This window comes from Bison bison, unplaced genomic scaffold, assembly GCF_000754665.1.
Source record: "Bison bison bison isolate TAMUID 2011002044 unplaced genomic scaffold, Bison_UMD1.0 scf7180017864065, whole genome shotgun sequence".
NCBI lineage: Eukaryota > Metazoa > Chordata > Mammalia > Artiodactyla > Bovidae > Bison > Bison bison.
The window spans coordinates 3140781-3150072 of record NW_011494637.1 but is presented as its reverse complement, the minus strand read 5'-3'; the positions used below and the strand labels follow the sequence as shown (position 1 = coordinate 3150072).

At 41.8% G+C, this 9292-nt stretch overlaps 1 pseudogene across 1 annotated transcript; it reads right to left on the bottom strand.

Moving 5' to 3' along the window:
* Positions 1 to 7621: 7621 nt before the first annotated feature.
* Positions 7622 to 9064, bottom strand: LOC104986257 (annotated as a pseudogene). The gene has a single exon (XR_825013.1). The product of XR_825013.1 is annotated as a growth hormone-inducible transmembrane protein pseudogene (transcript).
* Between the last annotated feature and the right edge of the window lie 228 nt (positions 9065 to 9292).

The following is a 9292-nucleotide window of genomic DNA, read 5'->3' as shown; positions in this document are numbered from 1 at the left end:
TGAACCGTGAACTTCCTGATGTTCAAGCTGGTTTTAGAAAAGGCAGAGGAACCAGAGATCAAATTGCCAACATCCGCCGGATCATGGAAAAAGCAAGAGAGTTCCAGAAAAATATCTATTTCTGCTTTATTGACTATGCCAAAGCCTTTGACTCTGTGGATCACAATAAACTGTGGAAAATTCTGAAAGAGATGGGAATACCAGACCACCTGACCTGCCTCTTGAGAAATTTGTATGCAGGTCAGGAAGCATCAGTTAGAACTGGACATGGAATAACAGACTGGTTCCAAATAGGAAAAGTACGTCAAGGCTGTATATTGTCACCCTGCTTATTTAACTTCTATGCAGAGTACATCATGAGAAACGCTGGACTGGAAGAAACACAAGGTGGAATCAAGATTGCTGGGAGAAATATCAATAACCTCAGATATGCAGATGACACCACCCTTATGGCAGAAAGTGAAGAGGAACTAAAAAGCCTCTTGATGAAAGTGAAAGTGGAGAGTGAAAAAGTTGGCTTAAAGCTCAACTTTCAGAAAACGAAGATCATGGCATCTGGTCCCACCACTTCATGGGAAATAGATGGGGAAGTATTCCTCTGTAATCTTTAATCATGGACGCTTCCTCCTACCTGAGATCTTGTTTTGGGGAAGGCTCTGGGTTCAGAGTATCCACAGTTAAGCACTCCCACTCCACTGGCCTGGTGACAGGTCCTAACCAGGGGAGGAGAGCCATGCCTGCCTCCCTCATGGTCCCTCTGGACTTGTTTCTTTTCTGCACTCTGAACACTGCCAGTAAAGATTGTTTACTCCAAAAAACAAAACAATAACATTCTTAGAGTGCTCCTTTTTTTTCTTTATGCTATGCCTTGATTATAAACCAGCCACATAATCTGGGCAGAAGTAGTGTCGCGTAACTAATTATTTTATTCATTATTTCATAATTAAGTGAGAAAGAATGCATGTTCCTTGCTCTAATAGAACTGCATGCTTATTATAAAGGGTTATTAATTCACTGTAAACTGCATTGAGTCCTCCGACACATCTCCTCTGTTGGTAGTATTCTCTGCAGTTTTACATAAGGCTAAGTGTGTGTATATTTATTATCCACTTCTCAACCACTCAGAAATAAAATTATAATTTTCAGTAGCCTGGCACTAGGGTTTATTGCAAACACAGAATCCCAAGCTAAAAGCTATCACTGTTTATCTATTTTTATTCTTTTTGGTTTTTTTTTGGTTTTGCTGATAGTGACAAATTCTATCAGAGTTGGTTTTGTTTTGAAAACCAGAGAACAACCAAAAATAACTTCTACATTCTTGTATAGGTACACAGCAATATATTTCATAGTAGGAAATGTGTAGCTTTTCTGACTGCTGACAATAAAGCTTTGACACTAGTTTATATAAGTCACACAGAAATCAAGAACAGTAAGTGCCACATTAATATGGCACTTTATTTTATGTAGCTTTTAAATTTGAAATCTAACCCAAGAGTAAGACAAATTAGTATGGTTTCAAGAAGGAAAAAGAAAAGGTAATTATGAAATTGTAAAGAACAGGTGGTTCTTTTATATTAGCAAGCTCAGAATGGATGGAAAGTAGTTGAATCAAGAGAAGAAAACTGTGCTAGGTGACTTTGAGTGCTAAAGAGAGGACTTTTACACCCCCAGCTCTAATGGCTAGTGTTATGGAAGGAAACAGCAGCATGAAAATTCGGGATACAAAGCAATGAAGGGCTTATATGATGGGAAAGCCATCAAAACTCATTGGAAAAGATTCTAAAGTTAATTAAAAAGAAACACAAATAACTCAATATTTTATTTCTCTTTCCTGTAACTAACTTGAGATTTCAGTTTGATTTCTAGCAATAAACATGGATTTACATTAGTCTGCCCCCAACTGGAAAATTGTGTGGCCACTGACACAAGTCCCTTAAAGTTACCCAGCAGTACTGAATAAACTGAGCACACTTCATCCTCAGTTACCATGTAAAGGCCACCCACTACTTCTGTTTCCTCTAGAACTGGACTCAAACTGTGCCATGCCAGGAAAATGCAACAACAACAACAACAAACAAATGGAATCAGTGACAGACTTTATTTTCTTGGCCTTCAAACTCACTGGGGACAATGGCTGCAGCCATGAAATGATGAATGGATAAGAAAGCTGTGGTACATATGCACAATGGAGTATTACTCAGCCATTAAAAAGAATACATTTGAATCGGTTTTAATGAGGTGGATGAAACTGGAGCCTGTTACACAGAGTGAAGTAAGCCAGAAAGAAAAACACCAATACAGTATACTAACGCATATATATGGAATTTAGAAAGATGGTAACAATAACCCTGTATACGAGACAGCAAAAGAGACACTGATGTATAGAACAGTCTTTTGGACTCTGTGGGAGAGGGAGAGGGTGGGATGATTTGGGAGAATGGCATTGAAACATGTATAATATCATATATGAAATGAGCCGCCAGTCCAGGTTCAATGCACGATACTGGATGCTTGGGGCTGGTGCACTGGGACAACCCAGAGGGATGGTACAGGGAGGGAGGAGGGAGGAGGGTTCAGGATGGGGAACACGTGTATACCTGTGGCGGATTCATGTTGATATATGGCAAAACCAATACAATATTGTAAAGTTAAAAAATAAAATAAAAAAATAGTTTTAGCAGTTAAAAAAAAAAAACAAACCTCTTGTTCTTTGAAAGAAAAGCTATGACAAACCCAGACTATGTATTAAAAATCAGAGACATCACCTTGCCAACAAAAGTTCATATGGTCAAAGCTATGGTTTTTCCAGTAGTCATGTGCAGATGTGAGAGTTGAACCATAAAGAAGGCTGAGTGCTGAAGAACTGATGCTTTCAAACTGTGGTGCTGAAGAAGAGTCTTGAAAGTTCCTTGAACTGCAAAGAGAAAAAAAACAGTCAATCCTAAAGGAAATCAACCCTGAATTTCATTGGAAGAACTGATGCTAAAGCTGAAGCTCCAACAGTTTGGCCACCTTATGGAAGAACTGACTCATTGGAGAAGACTCTGAGGTTGGGAAAGATTGAGGGCAGGAGGAAAAGGGAGCAACAGAGGATGAGAAGGTTGGGTGGCATCATTGTCTCCATGGACATGAGTTTGAGCAAATTCTGGGATACACTGAAAGATAGGGAAGTCTGGTGCTGCCGTCCATGGGATCTCAAAGAGTCGGACACACCATGTGCCTGAACAGCAACAACAAAACCAGCAGTCCAGGCGTTTTGCATGAATGACAGCAAGGAGTGGTCTTGACCAAGAGGGCTGAGAATGAAGGGTGGGATGTTCTAATTTCTCCAGATTGTACCGATATTTTAGGAATGATGGCATTTTTCTGAGAGTAAAATGTGGCTGTGTGTAGGGTATTTTGTGGTGGGGCAGAGAAGGAAAGGCCTAGCACAAAAGATCTGCTTCAAGTCAAAACTAGAAGGGAAGGGGCACCAAAAACTTGCTTCCACTTGAAGCAGAGGAACTTCCGGCCTTGTGTTTCAGACCCTGAAGCCTGGTGCAAAATCTTTTGTCAAAAAGGCTTTGTTCATTTTCCCTTCAGTAGAGAAATACATTTATAACCAATAGAAAGCTTGAAAGAACCTAGAGTAAAACCAATGCATCCTATTTTCACAGACAAGGACACCTACCAATCACCAGCTGCTCCCCATCATCCCCGTTGTCTGCATCACACCCCATGGCTTGGAACAGGTTCTGGAAGAAGATGAGATGGAGAAATGCCATGCCCTACCCTTGGGGCAATTTGACTATGATGTCATTTGTGTTATTTTTATCTTTCCTGCTTGGATTTTTCAGTCTTTTTGCATCTACAGTTTTATAGTTCTCATCTGATTTGGAAAAATTTCAGTCATTATTCCTTCAAATACTGTTTCTGCTCCCCCCTTTCGCCTCTCCTTTAAATAGCACGCTACACTCCTTGATATTGTATGCAAGTCTCTGAGGATCTGCTTATTTCAGCCTTTTTTCCCAGTGTCCTTTATTTTGGTTAACTTTGATTGCTATGTCTTCAAACTCATTATATATTTCCCCTGCAGATTCTAATATTCTATTAAGTCAATTCACTGAAAATTTCATTTCAACTCATATTTTTTCTTCCCTAAAAGTCCCACATATTTCTTTTTATATCATTTATTTATTTCTTTTAAATACTTGAATATACCTATTTTAAAGAATTTGTCTCTTATTATATTATCTCTGGAATTTCTGAGTCCCTATTACCTAACATTTTCCATTTATGGTTCACCTTTTTTCTGTTTCTTTGCATATCAAGTGATTTTTTAAAATAGATTCTGGATATTGTGATATTACAATTTTGAAACATTTCTTCAATCGGGCTTCAGTTTGAGATGGCAGGTGATTAAGTTACTTGTAGGCTGTCGTTGTTCAGCTGTTAAGTCATGTCTGACTCTTTGTTACCCCGTGTGCTTCAGCACACCAGGCTCCTCGGTCCTCCACTATCTTCCAGAGCTTGCTCAAATTCATGTCCATTGACTTGCTGATGCTATCTCTCCATCTCATCCTCGGTCACCCCATTCTTCTTTCCCAGCATCAGGTTCTTTTCCAATAAGTTCATTCAGAGGATCTGCTTACTTCAGTTTTTCATCCAATGTGAAGCTATAGTTATGGGAGGGACAAGTCCAGGTGCAGATACTCTTTATCCCAGGAAGTAAACGCTGAAACTTAAAACTTTTGTGACTTCTTTTCATGTTCTGATAAGGCAACTCTGGACTGGCCGTATGTTACCTCTAGGTGAATCTGACACGGAAGTGTTACCCTCCTGGGATCTCAACAGAGAGTTGAATGGTCTTTCATCACCCACTCTGGTTGAGGGGAACTCAGACATCTCAGACCCCCATGTGTTTGCCTGATCTGGCCGCTTACGGCTGCAGGGTAGTTTCTCCTTGCTGGTCTCTACAAGTGCACGTCTCAGGATCCAGGCAAGAATTCACAGGGCCACTGTGTGGGTTCCTGAAGCTCTTCCTCTGCACTGCATCCTCCTCTCTGGAACTCTGCAACTCAAATTCCAGCCATCAGCACTCCCCCAGACACCCCTTTCTTCCTTGTCAAGTCAGCAAAACTCCAGACTCTACTTTAAGAACGGCTCCCACAAATGGCGTACTAAAGGACATCTAGCAAAATCGGAGTGATGGTAGGACACACCTCATTGGTCTCCCTTTTCCCAGGGTTGAATCCTTTTCCTTCTTTGGTGCAATATGTGAAAAAGTTGTTTCATATATTTTTTCAATTTTTCTAATTATTTACGACAGTTCAGACACCAGTGACTCTGTAATAACATATCCAAATTTGAGAACAGTTCACTCTGTCACATCCAACTCTTTGTGACCCCATAGACTGCAGCAAGACAGGATTCCCTGTCCATCACCAATTCCTGGAGCTTGCTCAAACTCATGTCCATCAAGTTTGTGATGTCATCCAACCATCTCATTTTCTATTGTTTCCTTCTTTTCCTGCCTTCAATTGTTCCCAGTTTCAGGGTCTTTTCAAATGAGTCAGTTCTTCACATAGGGTTGGAGAAGGCAATGGCAACCCACTCCAGTACTCTTGCCTGGAAAATCCCATGGGCGGAGGAGCCTGGTAGGCTGTGGTCCATGGGGTCGCTAAGAGTCGGACACGACTGAGCGACTTCACTTTCACTTTTCACTTTCCTGCATTGGAGGAGGAAATGGCAACCCACTCCAGTGTTCTTGCCTGGAGAATCCCAGGGACAGGGGAGCCTGGTGGGCTGCCGTCTATGGGGTCCAACAGAGTCGGACACGACTGAAGCGACTTAGCAGTAGCAGCACATAAGGTAGCCAAAGTATTGGAGTTTCAGCTTCAGCATCAGTCCTTCCAAGGAATATTCAGGGCTGATTTCCTTTAGGATTGAGTGGTTGGATATCCTTGAAGTCCAAGGGACTCTCAAGAGTCTTCTCCAACAGATAAGATCAGATCAGATCAGTCGCTCAGTCATGTCCGACTTTTTGCAACTCCATGAATCGAAGCAGGCCAGGCCTCCCTGTCCATCACCAACTCCCAGAGTTCACTCAGACTCACGTCCATCAAGTCAGTGATGCCATCCAGCCATCTCATCCTCCGTCGTCCCCTTCTCCTCCTGCCCCCAATCCCTCCCAGCATCAGAGTCTTTTCCAATGAGTCAACTCTTTGCATGAGGTGGCCAAAGTACTGGAGTTTCAGCTTTAGCATCATTCCTTCCAAAGAAATCCCAGGGCTGATCTTCAGAATGGACTGGTTGGATCTCCTTGCTCAGTCCAAAGGACTCTCAAGACTCTTCTCCAACACCACAGTTCAAAAGCATCAATTCTTCCATGCTCAGCCTTCTTCACAGTCCAACTCTCACATCCATACATGACCACAGGAAAAACCCATAGCCTTGACTAGATGGACCTTTGTTGGCAAAGGAGTGTCTCTGCTTTTGAATATGCTGTCTAGGTTGGTCATAACTTTCCTTCCAAGGAGTAAGCGTCTTTTAATTTCATGGCTGCAGTCACCATCTGCAGTGATTTTGGAGCCCAGAAAAATAAAGTCTGACACTGTTTCCACTGTTTCCCATCTATTTCCCATGAAGTGATGGGACTGGATGCCATGATCTTAGTTTTCTTTTCTTTTCTTTTTTTTTTTTTTTACCATCTGACTAGAACCTTTATTATTCAGAAATAAACATCCTGAAGTGAGGTGGTTAGCATAGTTTTTTCTGGATTACTGTAATAAATATTTGTCGATATACCATCTCAATAATCATACACTTTTTACATTCTTAAGAGCTTCCAGAAATAACTCTTCTGTATCAAAAAACTTACAAAGGGCACAAGATAACGGTCTATACGGAAGGAAAATTCTGGCGGGGGAAACTCTAATGAAGTGTTTTCTCCATTACATTTTTGATCGATACAGTTCAGGAAAAAAGCCTCACTTTGCCTTCCTTTTTGAATGCAAGAAATCAGATTAAAGGGAAGAACTTTCATAATCTCAAGTAAAAATCACAAACAGGTTTTTCTGATAAAAGTCTTAAAGCTTGAAGAAATGAGAAAGGCAAGCATGCATTTCTTTAAGCATCTCAATAAATTTGCAAAATTTTTCAGCAATTATGCACATATTGTTTCTATACTTAAAAATGCAATAACATTCATGCTTTGAGTATTTTTTCCTGAGTGTTTTAACGATACTTTGTTTCAGGTGATTCAAAAGTAAGACTTACAACATACACGTCACATAACAGGAATTCTCCATGTGGTTAGCATTTTGAACTCTGCTAACAGCGTGAGACAGCAGGCAGTCAAGCATGACCCCATCTGTACTGTAAGGAGCGCCTGGAGAACCCTCGATGTCTTTGTCACCTGCTCAGTGTGTCTGGCGGCTCTGCGGAGATGCAGCCATGCCTCGTCTGCCCATGTGCAGACTCCCTGGCTTGCCGCGGCCATCGCCTCAGTGCTGAGCATTCAAAGAAACACTGCAGGGGCCCTTTTGCTTCTCTCTGGTCCCTTCACCAAATCCTTTCATCACTTATGACATTACTTGTTAATATTCAACATTCCAAAAAGGAAACTGCAGGTACACAAGTTTGTGAACTTTCACTAAACCAAATAAATGTTAAAATAGATAAAACACTCAAATTCCTGAAAAACAAACCTTGGTTTTCACAATCATTTGAACATTGTAGAATTACTCAGACACAAGAATTGAAAATGCATGTGCTATCTGGAAAAGAACTACTGAATTTATTCTCCAGGAGAAAAACAGACCTGAAGCATCACATTACTGGAATGTTTGAAACACGATGACAAGTTCTTATCTTCTAAACTTCAATGAAAGCTGCTTGTACAAACTATTTAATGAATATCTGCCCCTATTAAACAAGCTAGATATCTGATGTATTGAGGATATCAGAAGCTGGGTCACTTCACTTCTTCCTGTTGCCTCCAGTTGCTAGAACAGTGGCAACACGCATAAATATGTTTAATGTATCCATGTCGATTCCCAGCATCGAACTGATGGGATCGTATTTCTGAACTCCATACATTGGTACTACTTCTGCACGCTTGATTACTTTCTGTGTATCATATAGAAGAAACATGCTGAAAAGAACTAATCCACCATAAACCGCCACTGAGTACAGAGTGGCACCAGCCACAGTGGTAGGTGGAGGAACATTGATCCTAGTGAGGACACAAAGACGACACCGAGGCCCACACCCAGGGGGGCCCCCATGTTGAGAAACTTCTCACTGGGCGCACACATGGCCACGGTGGAGAGACCTCCCACGATGCCAGCCGTGTACCACGCAGCTCTGAGGAGAAGAGGCCCCCCTAGTATCGTCAGAGGAGCCACCACAGCACCCATCACACCAGAATGTAGTAACCAAGCAAGGCGCTTTGGGCCTGGACTCTGCTCATATGATATTGACTGTACCAGCATTCCAGCTCCAATCATGGCTGCAAAGGTTGCACCAATGGTTATCCAAGAGCCTCTCATCATGAAGTTCATGAGAGCAGGAGTTCTGCTCACTGCCACGGCAGACAAAGCTGTTAAGCCAATACTTCCTGCTAAGTACATGTAAGTGGAATGAATTCTGTCCTTCACATACTGAGGCCAAATTACAGCTTTTTCATAGCTCCGATCTCATTAGACATTCCCAATCCATAGTAGCACAAAGCTCCAAGACCAACTGCAGCCCCTCCAGCAATAAACCATCTTCCCATCTGATCAATTTAAAATATTTTTTCCACCGATGGTTCCAAAGCTGCCTCCTTGAGTTCTTGGGTTGTTTTTCCACATCGAATCCCAATTCTTGTCTTGGTAGCATATTCTCTGCTGGGTGTTAAAAGCCATTGATTCTTCGTGATGGAATTCTTCACAACAGGGGAGGCCTTGGTGAAAGCTGGGTGGAAAACCCTGGAAGGTAGAGCTCGGAGACACACAAGTCTTGCGGCCAGCATGGTGGTGCACCAGGTTTACCAAGCAGATCTGAAATGCTCAGTCCCTGGACACCTCAAGCGCGCAGTTCCCCTTCCTTAGTTTTCTGAATGTTGAGCTTTAAGCCAACTTTTTCACTCTCCACTTTCACCTTCATCAAGAAGCTTTTGAGTTCCTCTTCACTGTCTGCCATAAGGGTGGTGTCATCTGCATATCTGAGGTTATTGATATTTCTCCCGGCAATCTTGATTCCAGCTTGTGTTTCTTCCAGTCCAGCGTTTCTCATGATGTACTCTGCATAGAAGTTAAATAAACAGGGT